This window comes from Rhinoderma darwinii, chromosome 5, assembly GCF_050947455.1.
Source record: "Rhinoderma darwinii isolate aRhiDar2 chromosome 5, aRhiDar2.hap1, whole genome shotgun sequence".
Taxonomy (NCBI): Eukaryota; Metazoa; Chordata; class Amphibia; order Anura; family Rhinodermatidae; genus Rhinoderma; species Rhinoderma darwinii.
The window spans coordinates 232,967,081-232,988,006 of NC_134691.1; the positions used below are offsets into that span (position 1 = coordinate 232,967,081).

General features: G+C 45.4%; 1 non-coding gene and 1 pseudogene across 1 annotated transcript; both read left to right on the forward strand.

The window, feature by feature from the left end:
* Positions 1–2,094: 2,094 nt before the first annotated feature.
* LOC142654455 (U2 spliceosomal RNA) lies at positions 2,095–2,287 on the forward strand. The gene has a single exon (XR_012849057.1). It is a non-coding gene; the product is annotated as a U2 spliceosomal RNA (small nuclear RNA).
* A 6,308-nt stretch (positions 2,288–8,595) lies between these two features.
* Positions 8,596–8,814, forward strand: LOC142654247 (U2 spliceosomal RNA; annotated as a pseudogene).
* Positions 8,815–20,926: the final 12,112 nt, after the last annotated feature.

Below are 20,926 nucleotides of genomic sequence, written 5' to 3' on the forward strand. Positions count from 1 at the left end.
TTCTACCACCAATACACCTCCACTGCCGTCTGCTAAAAGCAGGCCTGCCCCACCACAGGGCTTTGTCCTATGACTGTCCTGTCCAGTGTCTTTTAATGTGCTGCTACTACTACTACCACCATTGCTGTCCGCTGGCTACCTCTACTACCACCAATACACCTCCACTGCCGTCTGCTACAAGCAGGCCTGCCCCACCACAGGGCTTTGTCCTGTGACTGTCCAGTGTCTTTTAATGTGCTGCTACTACTACTACCACCACCCTTGCTGTCCGTTGGCTACCTCTACTACCACCAATACACCTCCACTGCCGTCTGCTACAAGCAGGCCTGAGGCCTGCCCCACCACAGGGCTTTGTCCTGTGACTGCCCAGTCTCTTTTAATATGCTACTACTACCACCCTTGCTGTCTGTTGGCTACCTCTACTACCACCAATACACCTCCACTGCCGTCTGCTACAAGAAGGCCTGAGGCCAGCCCCACCACAGGGCTTTGTCCTGTGACTGTCCAGTGTCTTTTAATGTGCTGCTACTACTACTACTACTACCACCCTTGCTGTCCGCTGGCTACCTCTACTACCACCAATACACCTCCACTGCCGTCTGCTACAAGCAGGCCTGAGGCTTGCCCCACCACAGGGCTTTGTCCTGTGACTGCCCAGTGTCTTTTAATGTGCTGCTACTACTACTACCACCACCCTTGCTGTCCGACAGTTGGCTACCTCTGCTACCACCAATACACCTCCACTGCCGTCTGCTACAAGCAGGCCTGGAGGGCTTGTGAAAAGCCATTGCTTGTTGCTTTTTCATCCATGTATGGATGAACCCCGGCAGGCATCTGCCAATAAAAAGGGTACATTTTTGGAGGGCTTGTCAAAAGCCATTGCTTGTTGCTTTTACATCCATGTATGGATGAACCCCGGCAGGCATCGGCCAATAAAAAGGGTACATTTTTTGGAGGGCTTGTCAAAAGCCATTGCTTGTTGCTTTTACATTACATCCATGTATGGATGAACCCCGGCAGGCATCTGCCAATAAAAAGGGTACATTTTTGGAGGGCTTGTCAAAAGCCATTGCTTGTTGCTTTTACATCCATGTATGGATGAACCCCGGCAGGCATCTGCCAATAAAAAGGGTACATTTTTGGAGGGCTTGTCAAAAGCCATTGCTTGTTGCTTTTACATCCATGTATGGATGAACCCCGGCAGGCATCTGCCAATAAAAAGGGTACATTTTTGGAGGGCTTGTGAAAAGCCATTGCTTGTTGCTTTTACATCCATGTATGTATGAACCCTGGCAGGCATCTGCCGCCAAAAATGGTTAATTTTTGTACCTTTTTTAACAATGCATTAAGCATACAACATGCACAAGTGCAGTGGTTTCTGTTAGTTATCACCGTGTCCCATCCGTTTTCCTATAGCCATACATGTTGGCGTAACTTTGACACTAACTTTGCCTTAAAGACAGCTCAAAAGTACTTGGATACACTCATGGGTGACCTAAGAGTGTTATACAGAGCTTCTAGGGCTTTTAAACAGTGTTATACACGATTTTTAGGGGCTTTCTTGTATTACAGGTTCGGTCCGAATCGAACTTTTTCATGAAATTCGGCGAACCAGCCGAACCGAACTTTTCATAAGTTCGCTCATCTCTAGTAATAATGTTTGGTTTTGGAATGTTAGATAGGAAAAAACAGATGGTGTGGTGTATTATGTTAGCAATTATTAAAGAAGTTTTGTGGGATGTAAGGAATTTGTACGTCTTCAGAAGAAAGGAAGTGACGGTAGTAGGGTGTTTGAAGATGATTTTGGATAGAATGTATATTGTATATCTGTTGGATAAGAAAAGGTTTGGGGAAGCAGATGCAGAGGGTATTTGGACATTTTTGAAGTGTAGGTATGTAGTTAAAGTATAAATGGTGGGTGGAGTGAAGGGTTTAGACTAAGGTGATCAGATTGTACGCCTTTTTTGTTTAATTGTAAATGTAACTGAATATGTTTAAAAAAGAAAAATGAATGAGCCGATGACGAGTTTAAAAACACACTAAATACAGAGTGCAAGTTTGATGAAAGTGTTTGAGGTGCGAAAAATATAATGAATTTATATTTTTACCTCTGAGGGTTTAAAAAAAAATAAAAAAATTTCTTATCTGTTTAATATCTATTACGTCCCCTATCTGGAGACCATATATTAAATGGATTTTTAGAACAGGGAGATGGAAATAGAGCTTGCTCTGTCCATTCCACGCATTGACCTGGTATTGCAGTATCTCCAGGACCGGTGCACCCTTTCCTTATTTGTTGACTAAAATCAGATTTGAAAAACATTTTTTTGTTTTTGCCATTGTTTTTTTTCTTGCTGATTGGATATCTCCTTTAATCCCATTATTTGAACACCTGTTGTACAATGCATTTTTGTAATGTGTGATAATGAGTGACCTAATTATTAAATGACTTCATTAACAGATTGCCACCTCTTGTGTTGTGTGTGTGTGTGTGTGTGTGTGTGTGTGTGTCTGTGTGTGTGTCTGTGTGTGTTTCTGTGTTTCCAGCATTTCAATTTGGAACAGCTCATTCACCTTCCTTTTCCTAGGTCCCTCCACCCTCCTAGGTATGTTCAAGAACTGCACCTGAGCCAGTCTGTCTGTCAGCCCATAGCCACTGATTGATGCAGTCAGCACCACAGTCAAGTAGTGGAATAGTGGAGTAGGGGAGCAGCAAGCACCCATTGCAGCCGCCACAATGGACCTACCTGTGTACACTAGATGGATGTGATGGAATGAGCTGTCCTCCCTACATTTCAAAGAAGTAAGAATTGAAGTTGCAACAAAGCCTTGCCTACAAAGAGACCACCAATTTGGATTTGTTACTATGTTACCTGGAAGAATAACAAACAGTGCAAGGATGGAGGTTGTAGGAGGAAGGAGAAGAAGGTGTCTGTAAAGTTGGAGGAGGATGCCTATTTGCCATTTCGCAGTCCCCTGTCTCCCTCTTGTAGCCTGCTAGAGGCAGCTAGCTAGCTGAGCAGACAACACGGGGGGAACATGTTGCAGTGTTGCCCTCCTAGGCAACACTGAGTGACTGACTGAGCAGCAACGTCTAATATAAGGTTCTAACGGAACTTTGCGCGTGTCATAGTGGAGCCCTACGAAGTGAGAGCAAGCTTTATGACATCATAATGGGACCTCAGACAGACAACACTGGGCCCAGGCAGTGTTGGTCAGCAGGCACTGTATTGCAGGTGATCGAAGGCGTGAAGGGAGAAGGGGTGGCTGTGGGCATGCACTTGCTGATGCTAGCATTTGTCTGCATGGCAGGAGGGCATTTGGGCGTTGGCAGGAGGGCATTTGGGCGTTGCCAGGAAGGCATTTTCATGTAGATTCCTCCGCTTTCTGCACAGCATTGTGATGCAAGCAAAAGAAGCAAATCATGTCTAGCTTCCTCTCCGGCCTTTTTTCACCTCCCGCCTGGCTGCTTGTGTGAGTGTGTGAGCTGGCAGGGCTCCATGGAGGTGCCTAGGAGTAGGCTGAATCGCTGCAAGGGGTGAACAGCAGTATTGGCCAGGCTCTGCCAACACCCGCCACTTTCGGGTTATCGCTTCTCTGCCTTTTGGCTCAGATCTGGTTGGGGAAACCCTATCAGATCTGGGTCAGAGGGCTTCTTTGGGTCTTTCCTCGTGAGGATCCGGGGTAAACGAGTCGGCGATCTCTGGAGCGTTGAGGACAGCGAGATGGCGGTTCGTGGCGCAAAGAACACAATTCGATTCCAGGTTTTGCCTGAATTTAGGAAGGAGGTGAGCTTAAGCACCATCGTGGAAGAAGTTATTTTCAAAGTTCTTGGACTACATCCAAAGGAAGTGGAATGCCTGCAAGATTTTCCTGCTCAAGGTACTTACGATTTAACTTTATTCAAAGAATCAGATTGTTTAGATGCAGTTCAAAAAATTCTTGCTAGCAAGCATCTTATCTTGGAAAAACTTAATGTGGAGCCATTGTTTAAACATTGCCGGATGAAGCTCATTGTCCATATGTATAATGCCAGAGTGAAGGAGGAAATTCTGAGAGCATACTTGAGCAGATTCTGTGAGGAAATACATGGTGGAGAGAAAATTACTAATTTCTGGGGAATGCCAAATGGAAAAAGAAGATTTTGTGTGGTTTTTAAAAGGTCAAAATATGCTTTACATGGATATAGTTGCCCCCCGGCCACCTTTTCAATTGGAGGGGAAAGAGGTTTTTGTTTTTTGAAGGACAACCGGAATACTGTAGAAATTGTGGACTTTATGGACATACTAAGAAAAATGTGAGAAGGGTCTGGTGTGTAAAAATTGTGGGAAAACAGGTCATAAGACTGTTTGTCAAGAAGGGAGACAATGTGATTTGTGTGGGCTGTTTGGCCACATGGCCAGAAACTGTGAAGCCAAGGGAGGGAAGAAACTATTCTCTTATGCACAGGTGGTTCAAAATGGTGGGGGGAGGAATGAGGCATTGAATGTGGTGGAGTCTTGCAAAGTGCAGCGGCAAACTGGGGAAGTGGCTGGGGCATCATCGGCAGAGCAAAGTGATGCTGGAGAACCTTATCCGCTCGGAAATAGGGGTTTGGTGGATACCGCAGCAGTGGTGGCCCCTCTCAACACTGGAGTTGTGGAGTTTGACCACATGGATACTGTTCCTGCAGTGGAGCAGTTTCAAGGCTCCCCACAGGAGACGCCGAGTGGGGGAGGGGTGAATGTGGTGACTGATCCTTTGCAAGAGGCGGGGAATATGGAAATGATCATTGGTGAAATGTCTAATGTGTTGTGTGAGGCAGATTTGAGTATGGTAAGCCCAATAAGTATCCCTGAGTTATCTGAAGAGGAAGAAGAAGGTGATTTAACACCTGGTCAGAGGTGGGTGAGAAGGTCATCTGATGAGGATGATAAAGCACTGAGGTCGGTGCTTAAAAAGCCTAAATTTGAACATGAAAATATGTTTGCTTGTGGAGGAATTGCCTTCCCCCTCAGGAGGTTATAGGTGTGATGGCTCAGGGTTCGCCTGCTATAGAGTTTCTAGAAAAGGAAGAAGTAGAAAGATTAAAGACGACTAGTCTGTTTAAAAAGTAAAAATTAGTTTTTTTGTGATGGATAGTAAATAGAAGTACTTTGTCTTTTTATTCATGATGAGTTTAGTAGTGGTATCTTTAAATGTGAGAAGTGTGGGATCGGTAGTTAGAAGGGCGGCAATTTTTTATCAATTCAAAAATGTCAAAGCTGATCTTATTTGTATACAGGAGTGTGCTATAAGGGCTTCTCTGCATGAGTATGAATGGCAACATGGAAAATCATTTTGGTCCCCAAGTCTTGAAATAAGGAATGAAGGGGTGGGCATTTTACTTAAAAATAATAATTTTATGGTATTGGATTTTAAAATTATTATTCCAGGACGTTTTATTATTTTAAGGGTAGAATTGTTTAGACAGAGAGTAAGAATTTTTAACATATATGCTCCCGCGGAGAAGCAAGCCCGTGTAATTTTTTTGGAAACGTTAAAATTTTACATGCCTGGGCGTGTTTTTACTATTATCACTGGTGATTTTAATTGTGTTAGATTCATAGGGGATAGAGAGAGAGAGTGTGGCAGTTTTATAATTGGATATAACATCAAACTTTGCTTTACTCAATCAGATGGTTCAGGACATGAGATATCAAGACACAGGTTTGTTGGTGGATGCTGCTGATAAATATACCTATGTGGCTGATAGTGGGGTGTCAAAATCCAGAATAGATTTTGTGTTTGTCTCTGAAGGGGTTAAAATTAAAAAATGTGACCATAGGATGACCACCTTTTCAGACCATAAGTTGGTCTGTGTGGAACTTTGCCTCTCGGAATCCATGGTGTTTGGGAGAGGTATATGGAAACTGAATATTAGCTGCTTACAAAATGAAGACGTTATGGAGGGTTTTAAAAATGTGTTTAATTTATGCGTAGAGAAGCAAAAAGATTTTAATAAATTGTTGTCGTGGTGGGATTGAACAAAAGAAAGGATTGGGGTTTATTTTAAAAAAAAAATAGTCTCAAGAAAGCACAGGAGAGGAGGGAGCATGACGCTGCCTTGATACAGAGAGTGGAGACTCTCCATAAGTTTAGAAGTGTGGGAGTGGATGTGGAGGAAGAACTAACACAAGCCAAAGAAAAAAATAAGAAAGGGTTTGTTGACAAAAGGTAGAAAACTGGTATACCATTCCAGCGTTTAACACTTAGAGGAAGATGAGCAATGCCCTAGATACGTTTTAAAAAAAAACTTTTACAGCAAAAGGGTTTTTATCTTCTGTCTTATCCCCTGTAGGAGAGGTAACTGGTGATAATATGGTTTCAGAAATATGTAGTTTTTATCAGAACTTGTTTGGGGTAGATAATGCAGAGAGAGAAATAGAAGAGTATTGTGGGAACGTGACAAATAATATCCCTATTGATGAGATGGGCTGTTTGATCAGTGACCTCCAGGAGGAGGAAGTTAAAAATTCCTTTGATTCTATGGCTAAAGATAAGGCTCCTGGTTGTGATGGGTTTCCAGCTGAATTTTATGTGGAATGCTGGCCTATTATCAAGGATCAATTTGTCAGAGTGATGAGTTATGTTTTTGAGTCTGGTAATTTGGCTGATACAATAAAAAAAAGGGGTGATTACTCTGATCCATAAAAAAAAGGGGATAGGATGGATCTGAAGAATTGGCGTCCTATCACCCTGCTAAACGCGGATTATAAAGTTTTCACAAAAATGTTAGCAAATCGAATGAGTCACGTCATACATTACACGGTGGGCAAGTATCAAACTTGCGCCATCCCTAAGCGAAGAACATCGGATAACCTTCTGCTTTTGAGGGATTTGATTTTTTTATGTTAAAATTGTGAATTCCCCCTTATTGTTGGAGTCTATCGATTTGGAAAAGGCTTTCAATAAAGTTTCCCATAAATTCATGTTTACGGTACTGGGGAGAATGGGAATTACCCCTAAGCTGTTGAGGGTAATAAGAAACCTATATATCGATGTAGCGAGCAAGTTGCTAATTAACGGTAATATGAGTCCCTCCATAAGGGTTGGATCAGGAGTCCGGCAGGGATGCCCTCTCTCGCCCATACTTTTTGTATGCATTATGGAACCTTTACTGCTTAGTCTCCAAAAGGACAAAGTCATAAGGGGTTGTTTCATCCCTGGCAGCAATGGTCACCAGGTGACATCACTGAGCTACATGGATGATGTTGTATTTATATGTAGTTCTAAGGCTGATTTGGACAGAGCCAATCTGCACTTAAGGATTTTTTATGGTATATCTGCGATGAGAGTAAACTGGGACAAATGCCAAATGGGCAATTTTGGCAAGCAGGTTCCTGTAAGTGTGGACAAAGTGACACAAAAAAAGAATATTGAGGTATTGGGAGTAATTTTTGAGAGTGATCTAAAGGGTAAAAGCAGTTTTTCTAAACTTGAGTCAAAGATTGAGCAGAGGCTGTCCTTATGGAGGCTGAGAACGCTCTCTTTGAAAGGGAAAATCCTAGTAATTAAATCTGTTATACTACCATTGTTGCTATATGTATCGGGGATCTTTCCCCCTAATCAATTATGGACAAAAAGGATAACAAGGAAACTTTTTGTTTTTTTCTGGGGCTCCAAGATGGAGAAAATCAAAAGACAAATAGTGATGAGTAAAAACAGTTTAGGGGGCTATTATTTCCCTAATGTGGAAGTGTTTTTAAAGTTACATTATTTTTTGTTCATTTTTAAAACCGTGAAAGAGAATAATACAACATCTGATATGATACGTTATCTAGCCGGTTGGTTACTGATAAAATGGGAATGGTGCAATACGGATTTGAAAAGACTGATATCTGGGAAACTACCCGCTTTTTATGTGGTTTTAAAATCCTGTTATGAACGTTTTAACTTCGGCATCATAGGGGAACCTGATAAAAAGACAATAAGAGAACATATTAGGAAGGAGGAAACAGTATGTAAAGTCCCTTTTCTAAATAACGCTCAATCGCTAAATATTTGGAAAATGTTGAGGACTTCTGGCCTATCTAATAGACAGAGTGATGTGGTTTGGCTGTCTCTTCATAACTCTCTTCCAACAAGGTCCCTTCTTAGGAGAAGAGAGGTGTGCGTGACGGAGGTTTGCCCTAGGAGTGACTGTGGAAAAAAGGGGAGTATAAACCATTTATTTTTAGAGTGTAATTTTGTGAAGCAGGTTTTATTACTTTTAACTCCTCTTTTTATAATCTTATTAAAATCAAGTAATTTTACGTTTCAATATATAATGATTGGTCACGATTTTACCAGGTTAAATGATGTACGTATTTATTGGATTACATTCTCAATTTTTAAAGAAGTTATATGGGATATTAGAAATTTGTTGATTTTTAAGAAAAAGATTTTAGTACCTGAAGATGCAGTGAAGTTGTTTTTTATCTCGTTTGCATACAGTGTACTTATATGATAAGAAACGATTGGATGAAGGTAAGGCGGAAAAAATATGGAATTTAAAAAAATTTAATATTTAATTAATCTTGTCTGTAATAAATTTTAATGAGCTCAGAGCATGCTAATTACTCGATAAATTTCTGTATCACTTTAAGTGGAATGATATGTGAAGAGTGAAAGACAGATGAGCGAAAAAAATAAAAAAATAAATCTGTTCTTATCAGTTTAATATCTGATACGTCCCTTATCTGGGGACCATATATTAAATGGATTTTTAGAACAGGGAGATGGAAATAGAGCTTGCTCTGTCCACTCCACGTATTGACCTGGTATTGCAGTACCTCCAGGACCGGTGCACCCTTTCTTTATCTAGTGACTAAAATCAGATGTGAAAAGTGCTTTTTACTTTTGCCATTGTTTGTTTCTTGCATATTGAATGTCTCCTTTAATCCCATTATTTTAACGCCTGATGGACAATGCCTTTATACAATGCATGTTTTGTAATGTGTGATAATGAAAGACCTAATTATTAAATGACTTCATTAATGGATTGCCACCTCTTGTGTTGTGTGTGTGTATGTCTATGTTTCTTTGTGTCAAACATTTCAATTTGGAACAGCTCATTCAGCTTCCTTTTCCTCTGTCCCTCCTCGTAGGTAAGTGAAAGAGCTGCACCTGAGCCAGTCTGTCAGCCAGCTCACAGCCACTGATTGATGCAGACAGCACCACAGTCAAGTAGTGGAATAGTGAAAAAGTGGAGTTGAGTATGGGAGCAGAAAGCAACCATTGCACCCGCCACAATGGACCTGTGTGCACTATATGGATGTGATGGAATGAGCTCTCCTCCCTACATTTGAAAGAAGTAAGATTTGCAGTTGCAACAAACCCTCCCTCCCTACAAAGACGCCAGCAATTTGGATTTGTTACTATGTTACCTGGAAGAACAACAAACTGTAGAGAAATGTGTCACAGTACATATGTACAATCCCTTTGTGGACAAATACTTGGTTAAAGCATTTCTGGCACAGTATTGTTCTCATATCAGAGGTGGAATTGATCAAAAAAATGTATGGGGAGTCTTCAATGGGAACATAAAGTTCTGGGTCCGGCTCAGAGCAGACCCAGATGGTATTGGAAGAGTGAAGCACCCTCCCGCCAATTTTTCAATTGGAGGGAATAAAGGCTGCTTGCATTATTTTGACATGCCATCTTTTTGCCGCAAGTGCTATCACTATGGGCACACTAAGGACCTTTGCACTAAAGAAATAACGTGTAGAAACTGCAAGCAAGCAGGACATGAGGCAGGATCATGTCCTCATCCCCGTATGTGTGATATTTGTGGTTCTGCTGACCATACTTGCAGGAAGTGTCCTGGTGTTAACCAGAGATCATTGTTGGGGGCAGCATTGAATGGAAAAAGACCAGTGGCTCAGAAACAAGCCAGAGTGGTGACCTATGCTGATGTTGCAGCAAGCATTGGTTTTCAAGTAGTGGAAAACATGGGGGATAATGCTGAACCTATTGCTGGGCTTGCTACTGGGGCGACGGCCATAGAAAATGTTGTTTCCCATGTGGAGGGTGTGGTTCCTGGTCTACCTGTTCGGAGTGAAGCCTTTCTGGTGAAGAGTGAGGGGAGGAGCCTAACCTCAGTATGCAAATTGAGGAGATGACCAGTCCTGAAATGGCTCAGGGAGAGGAGTCCCAGTGGTCGCTATCTGAAGAGGAAAGAGAGCAAGCCCATATGCCATCTTCAGAGAATGCTGCAATTTTTCATAAAGTGGTTGCTAGGAAGAAAACTAGCGGTAAAGTGGTTAAAAGGTTAAAAAGAGGTTGTATGGAGCCTGTGACATCCAAAAACCCATAAGCAGTTCTGGACTCAGATCAGAGTGGCAGTCCTGAGCTTGCTCAGATTTTTCCTGGGACATCCAGCTCTCCCTCAGTGAGCTATTTGTGTGATGAGCAGGTTGCTGATTTGGAGAAAGTCTTGCAAATCCCAAATGATGCCTGAGGAGATAATGGAGCTTTTGTTTTTGTTTTTTTCCTAACCCTTTCACACCTAAATGTCTTTGAATATTAAAATAATTTCACAGAATGTTAGGGTGTTTACCTCGGCCTATAAAAGGGCAGCTGTGCTTGATTTTCTTGCATTGAAGGGTGAAGATATAGTTTGTGTTCAAGAATGTGCATTGTCCAGAAAGCCAAGGAAGAGTGACTGGAAGTATGGAGGAGCATACTGGTCCTTCTCATCAACCAATAGGAACGATGGTATTGGCATTTTGCTGCAAAACAAAAATATTGAGGTGAATCAGGTCTTTGTTATAGAAGAAGGAAGATGTATTTGCCTTAACCTTAATTTTTTTAGATGGAGATTTACATTTTTTTGCATTTATGGAGTTCGGTTCGGCTGGTTCGCCGAATTTCATGAAAAAGTTCGATTCGGACCGAACTAGTTCTGACCGAACCTGTAATACAAGAAAGCCCCTAAAAATCGTGTATAACACTGTTTAAAAGCCCTAGAAGCCCTGTATAACACTCTTAGGTCACCCATGAGTGTATCCAAGTACTTTTGAGCTGTCTTTAAGGCAAAGTTAGTGTAAAAGTTACGCCAACATGTATGGCTATAGGAAAACGGATGGGACACGGTGATAACTAACAGAAACCACAGCACTTGTGCATGTTGTATGCTTAATGCATTGTTAAAAAAGGTACAAACATTAACCATTTTTGGCGGCAAATGCCTGCCAGGGTTCATACATATAAGGTGGTAAAAGAAGAAGCAATGGCTTTTGACAAGCCCTCAAAAAATGTACCCTTTATGGTGGCAGATGCCTGCCGGGGTTCATCCATACATGGATGTAAAAGCAACAAGCAATGGCTTTTGACAAGCCCTCAAAAAATGTACCCTTTATGGTTGCAGATGCCTGCCGGGTTTCATCCATACATGGATGTAAAAGCAACAAGCAATGGCTTTTCACAAGCCCTCCAGGCCTGCTTGTAGCAGACGGCAGTGGAGGTGTATTGGTGGTAGTAGATGTAGCCAACGGACAGCAAGGGTGGTGATAGTAGTAGTAGTAGCAGCAGCACATTAAGAGAGACTGGACAGTCACAGGACAAAGCCCTGTGGTGGGGCAGGCCTCAGGCCTGCTTGTAGCAGACGGCAGTGGAGGTGTATTGGTGGTAGTAGAGGTAGCAAACGGACAGCAAGGGTGGTGGTAGTAGTAGTAGTAGTAGCAGCAGCACATTAAAAGAGACTGCACAGTCACAGGACAAAGCCCTGTGGTGGGGCTGGCCTCAGGCCTGCTTGTAGCAGACGGCAGTGGAGGTGTATTGGTGGTAGTAGAGGTAGCCAACGGACAGCAAAGGTGGTGGTAGTAGTAGTAGCAGCACATTAAAAGACACTGGACAGTCACAGGACAAAGCCCTGTGGTGGGGCAGGCCTGCTTGTAGCAGACGGCACTGGGGGTGGATTGGTGGTGGTTGACTGGTAGTAGTGGTGTTGGTGGACTACTGACAGCACAGGTGGTGGTGGTAGTAGTAGCTGCATCAGCAGCACAGCAGCACATTAAAAAAAGAGTGGACAGGACAAAGCCCTTTGGTTGTTTTTCTGAGACTTGTCAGAGGTACTGCGGATGGTGCTGTGCTGTGTATGAGGACCGGCATCGGTTACTAGGCAGACACAGACAACATGGAAGATCAAGCCAAGGCTTCCTTTGGAACAAAACATGTGGAAAATAATCTGTGGCAGAATTTTACAATCCCCAAGATAAAAAGAGGACATTATAAAAAGACTGTGGTGGGGCAGGCCTGCTTGTAGCAGACGGCAGTGGAGGTGTATTGGTGGTAGTAGAGGTAGCCAACGGACAGCAAGGGTGGTGGTGGTAGTAGTAGTAGTAGTCGCAGCAGCACATTAAAAGAGACTAAACAGTCACAGGACAAAGCCCTGTGGTGGGGCAGGCCTCAGGCCTGCTTGTAGCAGACGGCAGTGAAGGTGTATTGGTCGTAGTAGAGGTAGCCAACGGACAGCAAGGGTGGTAGTAGTAGTAGTAGTAGTAGTAGTAGTAGCAGCACATTAAAAGAGACAGGACAGTCACAGGACAAAGCCCTGTGGTGGGGCAGGCCTCAGGCCTGCTTGTAGCAGACGGCAGTGGAGTTGTATTGGTGGTAGTAGAGGTAGCCAACGGACAGCAAGGGTGGTAGTAGAAGTAGTAGTAGTAGCAGCATATTAAAAGAGACTGGACAGTCACAGGACAAAGCCCTGTGGTGGGGCAGGCCTCAGGCCTGCTTGTAGCAGACGGCAGTGGAGGTGTATTGGTGGTAGTAGAGGTAGCCAACGGACAGCAAGGGTGGTAGTAGTAGTAGTAGCAGCAGCACATTAAAACAGACTGGACAGTCACAGACAAAGCCCTGTGGTGGGGCAGGCCTGCTTGTAGCAGACGGCAGTGGAGGTGTATTGGTGGTAGTAGAGGTAGCCAACGGACAGCAAGGGTGGTGGTAGTAGTAGCAGCACATTAAAAAACACTGGACAGTCACAGAACAAAGCCCTGTGGTGGGGCACGCCTCAGGCCTGCTTGTAGCAGATGTCAGTGGAGGTGTATTGGTGGTAATAGAGGTAGGCAACGGACAGCAAGGGTGGTGGTAGCAGTAGCAGTAGTAGTAGTAGCAGCAGCACATTAAAAGAGACTGGACAGTCACAGGACAAAGCCCTGCGGTGGGGCTGGCCTCAGGCCTGCTTGTAGCAGACGGCAGTGGAGGTGTATTGGTGGTAGTAGAGGTAGCCAACGGACAGCAAGGGTGGTGGTAGTAGTAGTAGCAGCAGCACATTAAAAGAGACTGGACAGTCACAGGACAAAGCCCTGTGGTGGGGCAGGCCTGCTTGTAGCAGACGGCACTGGGGGTGGATTGGTGGTAGAAGTAGTAGCAGCACCAACAGCGGCATATTAAAAAAAGAGTGGACAAGACAGAATCCCGTAGTAGCAGGCGGCAGTAGCAGGCGGCAGCGGCAGCAGCAATGTCAGATCTAATCAGTGGCATCAGGCACAGGGGTTTTAAAGTCCTCACCGATCCACGCTTGATTCATTTTCAGAAACGTGAGATTTTCCAAGCTGTTGGCGGACAATCTTGTCCGCTTAGGGGTGACGAAGCCCCCTGCCGCGCTGAATACCCTCTCTGACGCTACACTGGAGGGTGGACAAGACAAACTGAGCCAGTTCTTGCCAATGATCCAATCTGCTTACCCAGAAGTCCATGGGGTCTGGGATCAGGATTTCTGACGGAGAAAGGCCACAGTCCAGGTACGAGTGAACCTGGTTGTTTAGGTGCTGGACCTGGTGATGGTGAACATCCCTTTGGTGACTACGATGTGTGTCAGGTCGGGGTGTTGGATGTAAAAATGTTGTCATCATATTTTCCAAACTGAATTGGCTGCTGCTGCAGCTGCCGCTGCTGCCGCCTATTGCAGAGGTAGCTGTGCCAGAGGCGGTGGAACAATGAGACAGTGGGGAGCGGAGAGTGGCCCCCGGTCAGACATGCTTGCAGCAGGTGTTTGCCGTTTGAAAGCCGTGACAAGCTGGCTGCATAGCTTCTCTCGATAATAAGCCAATTTTGCCTCCCTCTCGGAAGGCGCAAAAAACCCCCCCATTCTGGCTTTATACCGAGGGTCTAAAAGTGTGGCTATCCAGTACTCATCTCTTTGCTTCATGCTAACAATACGACAGTCAGCGCGCAAGTAACGAAGCATACAGCTCGCCATCCTGGCCAGCGTTTCAGAGGGCCCGGTTGGTTCCATCTCCGCCCCATACTGCCATGGTTGTCCATCATCAAGGTCGTCGTCAGACTCGTCATCACCATCACTGTCATGTTGTGCGGCTGCCTCGTCCCCTATCCCTTCCTGTGATTCCATCTCCAAATCCAGCTCCTCTTCAGGTCCTGTTTCCTCATCCTCCTCCTCCTCCTCCTCCTCCTCCTCAACATCCATAGTCAGATGTGATCCTTCCTCCATCCTTTGCTGAATCATCGCTGTGAGCGTTTGCTCCATAATGAATATCAGCGGCATAACATCGTTCATTGCGCTAGCGTCACGGCTCACAAATCGTGTGGCCTCTTCAAAGGGCCTCAAAACGCGACATGCGTCTCTAACCAGCTGCCAGTGCCTGAGCTCGAAATTACACTGGCTCCAAACGCTGCCCGTCTGCTGCATCAGGAAATCATTCACGGCTTTCCGCTGTTCGTACAGACGGTCCAACATGTGCAGGGTGGAATTCCATCGTGTTGGAACGTCGCAAATCAGGCTGTGTTCTGGGAGATTGTTTTGACGCTGCAAGTCCAGGAGGGCGTGCTTAAATGCATACGAACGTCTAAAGCGAACGCAAACCCTCCTGGACATGGCCAACACACCCTTCAAACCAACATATGACTTTAAGAAGCGTGTTATGACCAGATTGATCACATGTGCCATGCAAGGAGCGTGTGTCAGGTGACCTAGACGCAGTGCAGCCACAACGTTCTTTCCGTTATCAGAGACAACATTGCCCAGTGTGAGTTTCAGAGGAGACAGCCAGCGTGCGATTTCCTCCTTGATGCACAGCAGCAGCTCCTGCCCTGTGTGGATTTTCTCGCCCAGGCTCAGCAGGTGTAAGACAGCGTTGTGGCGCTTCACCTTGCATGAAAAGAGGAGGGAGGAGGAGTGGAAGATACGCTGTGTCCTGTCGGGGACGGGAAGACCTCCATTGAGGAGGGCAAGGAGGAGTAGGAGGAGGAGGATGGTAGGCGCCTGGTGTCTGGAGTTGAACCAGAAAGATACAAGCGTAGAGGTGGTAATGCCTGGCATTGCTGCGGTGGTGCATCGGACTGCAAAATATTGACCAAGTGTATTGCTGCTCCACGTGACGACGGTGGCATGTACCCTGCTGCACATGGATAATTGCAAGGATTGGCCCACCTTTTCCTCCACGTGCTTGTGCAAGGCAGAGACAGCTGTTTTGGAGAAGTAATGGCGGCTAGGTATTCGCCACATAGGCTGAGCACACGCCATCAATTGCTTGATGCCGGCGGAGTTGACCAGGTCGTACGGCAGCGACTGCACCACCAACAACTTAGCCAGGTGTGAATTAAGCCGCACGACAAGTGGATGACTGGGTATATATTGTTGCTTATTGGACAACGATTCCGTAATGGATAACTGACGGGACGTAGGAGGAGCACTAGATGACAGTGATGATGATGATGATGATGACAACGACATGGTGGATAAGGCCTGGCTACTACTTAAATGGCAGGGACTTGGAGCAGCAGCAGCGGCAGAGGGTTCTTCATTAGATGTACATGATGGTGGGGCATGTTGATTGTCTCACATGTCCATGTGTTTACGTAGAGCGGTAGTTCCTACATTGCTGCCCTGCCCACGCCTTACTTTCTGCTTGCAGATATGGCACTGTGCCATGTTTTCGTCCTCCGGGAAGGTACAGAAAAATTGCCACACGGCAGAGTACCGTAAAGCGGTAGTACCACGTCCACCACCACCACCACCCGAGCTTGCCCCTTGTCTGGCAGGCTTTTTTCGGGAGCCTACACCAGTAGCATCAGTGTCGCCGCCACCGGCTCCTGAGCTGACCCTACCGCTGCAACGTTTTGCAGATTGACTTCTGCCCCTACCTCGGCTTGGCTGTTTATCACTGCCAGTGCCGCCACTACTACCCTCCTTCTCTGACGCCGTCATCACCTCATCACCTGGTTCCCACGTCCGGTCTAAAACAACATCATCATCATAGCCCTCCTCATCATCCCCGCCACTTCTTTCACTGTGTTGTGAATGTGATGTGACATCATGGCGGGCTCTATGCCCCCCCTCATTACTGCATCTGCCACCACGGCCACCACCAACACCCCCACTACCACAGCTATGCGTCTCGTACACCGCTTCCACCTCCACCACCGCCGCAACAGTTGGCTGACTCGCGGAAAACAAATCATCATCACTATGTTGTTCAGTATCTTCCTTCGCACCCGAGGAGATGTCTCTTAGGACTCTCAGGAAAGATGGCTTCCCGCTAGGAAGGGGGAGTGAATACATAGATGATGGAATGGAAACGCTAGAAATACCCATATTACTACTGTCACTGTGCCAATGAACTGTAGAGGATCTGGAATCCAACGAAACCTGGCTTGAAGCCAGATCGTCAGAGTCTTCCTGCTGAGATGACCGCGAGCCAGCCAACCAGTCCACAATGACCATATTGTCTAAAGTAACCCGCCCACCGGAGAAGATGGAACAGTCTGGCTTGCTGATACTGCTACTACTACCAGCAGGCACATGGCTGCTGCTACTAGTAGAACTGGGCACATGTCTTGTGCCACAAATGCTGGTACTGGGTCTGGAACCAACAGATCCAACATTTGGACTGGAAGAGGACATGGCATGGGTGTTTTTTCTTCTACCCCGTCCTTTCTCAACCTTTTTTTTTACCAGACATTTCACTGCTGTGCTGGAGTGCAGCAAGTTGAATCAAAACCCCTTTCCCTACTAGAGGAATGAGGCCCTTATAAAATATTATTGGACTGGCTGCCTGTATTGCAAGTTGGATTGTTATGTTAACCCATGCAACGGGGATGAGCCCCTTCTAAAAGCTTATTCACACACTGGCTTGGCAAATGGCAATGAATGAGAATTTCTATCAGCCACGCCGCGGTGCACTCAGGGAATGCTGGGCGTTGTAGTACTACAAAGGTTGCCTGTATTGCAAGTTGGATTGTTATGTTAACCCATACAATGGGGATAAGCCCCTTCTAAAAGCGTATTCACACACTGGCTTGGCAAATGGCAATGAATGAGAATTTCTAACAGCCACGCCGCGGTGCACTCAGGGAATACTGGGCGTTGTAGTACTACAAAGGCTGCCTGTATTGCAAGTTGGATTGTTATGTTAACCCATGCAACGGGGATGAGCCCCTTATAAAAGCTTATTCACACACTGGCTTGGCAAATGGCAATGAATGAGAATTTCTATCAGCCACGGTGCACTCAGGGAATGCTGGGCGTTGTAGTACTACAAAGGCTGCCTGTATTGCAAGTTGGATTATGTTAACCCATGCAACGGGGATGAGCCCCTTCTAAAAGCTTATTCACACACTGGCTTGGCAAATGGCAATGAATGAGAGTTTCTATCAGCCACGCTGCGGTGCACTCAGGGAATGCTGGGCGTTGTAGTACTACAAAGGCTGCCTGTTTTGCAAGTTGGATTATGTTAACCCATACAACGGGGATGAGCCCCTTCTAAAAGCTTATTCACACACTGGCTTGGCAAATAATGAGGATTTCTATCAGCCACGGTGCACTCAGGGAATGCTGGGCGTTGTAGTACTACAAAGGCTGCCTGTATTGCAAGTTGGATTATGTTAACCCATACAATGGGGATGAGCCCCTTCTAAAAGCTTATTCACACACTGGCTTGGCAAATGGCAATGAATGAGAATTTCTATCAGCCACGCCGCGGTGCACTTAGGGAATGTTGGGCGTTGTAGTACTACAAAGGCTGCCTGTATTGCAAGTTGGATTGTTATCTTAACCCATGCAATGGGGATGAGCCCCTTCTAAAAGCTTATTCACATACTGGCTTGGCAAATGGCAATGAATGAGAATTTCTATCAGCCACGCCGCGGTGCACTCAGGGAATACTGGGCGTTGTAGTACTACAAAGGCTGCCTGTATTGCAAGTTGGATTGTTATGTTAACCCATGCAACGGGGAAGAGCCCCTTCTAAAAGCTTATTCACACACTGGCTTGGCAAATGGCAATGAATGAGAATTTCTATCAGCCACGGTGCACTCAGGGAATGCTGGGCTTTGTAGTACTACAAAGGCTGCCTGTATTGCAAGTTGGATTGTTATGTTAACCCATACAACGGGGATGAGCCCCTTCTAAAAGCTTATTCACACACTGGCTTGGCAAATGGCAATGAATGAGAATTTCTATCAGCCACGCCGTGGTGCACTCAGGGAATGCTGGGGGTTGTAGTACTACAAAGGCTGCCTTTATGCAAGTTGGATTGTTATGTTAACCCATGCAACGGAGATGAGCCCCTTATAAAAGCTTATTCACACACTGGCTTGGCAAATGGCAATGAATGAGAATTTCTATCAGCCACGGTGCACTCAGGGAATGCTGGGCGTTGTAGTACTACAAAGGCTGCCTGTATTGCAAGTTGGATTATGTTAACCCATGCAACGGGGATGAGCCCCTTCTAAAAGCTTATTCACACACTGGCTTGGCAAATAATGAGGATTTCTATCAGCCACGGTGCACTCAGGGAATGCTGGGCGTTGTAGTACTACAAAGGCTGCCTATATTGCAAGTTGGATTGTTATGTTAACCCATTCAACGGGGATGAGCCCCTTCTAAAAGCTTATTCACACACTGGCTTGGCAAATGGCAATGAATGAGAATTTCTATCAGCCACGGTGCACTCAGGGAATGCTGGGCGATGTAGTACTACAAAGGCTGCCTGTATTGCAAGTTGGATTGTTATGTTAACCCATGCAACGGGGATGAGCCCCTTCTAAAAGCTTATTCACACACTGGCTTGGCAAATGGCAATGAATGAGAATTTCTATCAGCCACGGTGCACTCAGGGAATGCTGGGTGTTGTAGTACTACAAAGGCTGCCTGTATTGCAAGTTGGATTGTTATGTTAACCCATGCAACGGGGATGAGCCCCTTCTAAAAGCTTATTCACACACTGGCTTGGCAAATGGCAATGAATGAGAATTTCTATCAGCCACGGTGCACTCAGGGAATGCTGGGCGTTGTAGTACTACAAAGGCTGCCTGTATTGCAAGTTGGATTGTTATGTTAACGGGGATGAGCCCCTTCTAAAACCTTATTCACACACTGGCTTGGCAAATGGCAATGAATGAGAATTTCTATCAGCCACGGTGCACTCAGGGAATGCTGGGTGTTGTAGTACTACAAAGGCTGCCTGTATTGCAAGTTGGATTGTTATGTTAACCCATGCAACGGGGATGAGCCCCTTCTAAAAGCTTATTCACACACTGGCTTGGCAAATGGCAATGAATGAGAATTTCTATCAGCCACGGTGCACTCAGGGAATGCTGGGCGTTGTAGTACTACAAAGGCTGCCTGTATTGCAAGTTGGATTGTTATGTTAACGGGGATGAGCCCCTTCTAAAACCTTATTCACACACTGGCTTGGCAAATGGCAATGAATGAGAATTTCTATCAGCCACTGTGCACTCAGGGAATGCTGGGCGTTGTAGTACTACAAAGGCTGCCTGTATTGCAAGTTGGATTGTTATGTTAACCCATGCAACGGGGATGAGCCCCTTCTAAAAGCTTATTCACACACTGGCTTGGCAAATGGCAATGAATGAGAATTTCTATCAGCCACGGTGCACTCAGGGAATGCTGGGTGTTGTAGTACTACAAAGGCTGCCTGTATTGCAAGTTGGATTGTTATGTTAACCCATGCAACGGGGATGAGCCCCTTCTAAAAGCTTATTCACACACTGGCTTGGCAAATGGCAATGAATGAGAATTTCTATCAGCCACGGTGCACTCAGGGAATGCTGGGCGTTGTAGTACTACAAAGGCTGCCTGTATTGCAAGTTGGATTGTTATGTTAACGGGGATGAGCCCCTTCTAAAACCTTATTCACACACTGGCTTGGCAAATGGCAATGAATGAGAATTTCTATCAGCCACGGTGCACTCAGGGAATGCTGGGTGTTGTAGTACTACAAAGGCTGCCTGTATTGCAAGTTGGATTGTTATGTTAACCCATGCAACGGGGATAAGCCCCTTATAAAAGCTTATTCACACACTGGCTTGGCAAATGGAGAATTTGTATTGCAATTTGGATGTTGATTGTTGAGAGTAGAGTAGACTCCCGCTGTAGTGGATGAGCCCCTTCGATTGCTGGATTCCTGGCTTTTAGATTCCTAAAGCTTTCCCTAACTGCACAGAGATGCTATCCCTACAGCTCCTGTCTCTAAAATGGCCGCTGTGCTCCGTGCATAGACTTTTATTGCAGGCTTGAGCCCGCCCCTATGCTGCCTCCTGATTGGCTGGGAGAGCCGTTTGCAAGGCATTATGGGGTAGCCTGATGGCAGGTGATATTTTGAAATCCTCCATTTTACATCTAACATGTGGCAGGCGCAAAAATGTAGCCGGGTTCGGTCAAAACGGGTTCGGCCGCACCCGGTGAAGTTCGGATTCGCTGCGAACCGAACTTTTCACGATGTTCGGTTGTCCCGGTTTGCTCATCTCTACTTGCAAGAATGACAGACTTGCTCTTTTTAAAAAATTACATTTTTTTTCTGCATGAGAAATTACCTGTGATCATTGTTGGAGACCTAAACTGCATTTTGGATAAACGGGAGAGAGCTGGTTCTTTTGAATCCAATGCGAATGTAACCGGTAATCTGTGGGAAAAAACACTTACTGGATTTTTCTTTGAAGGATGCGA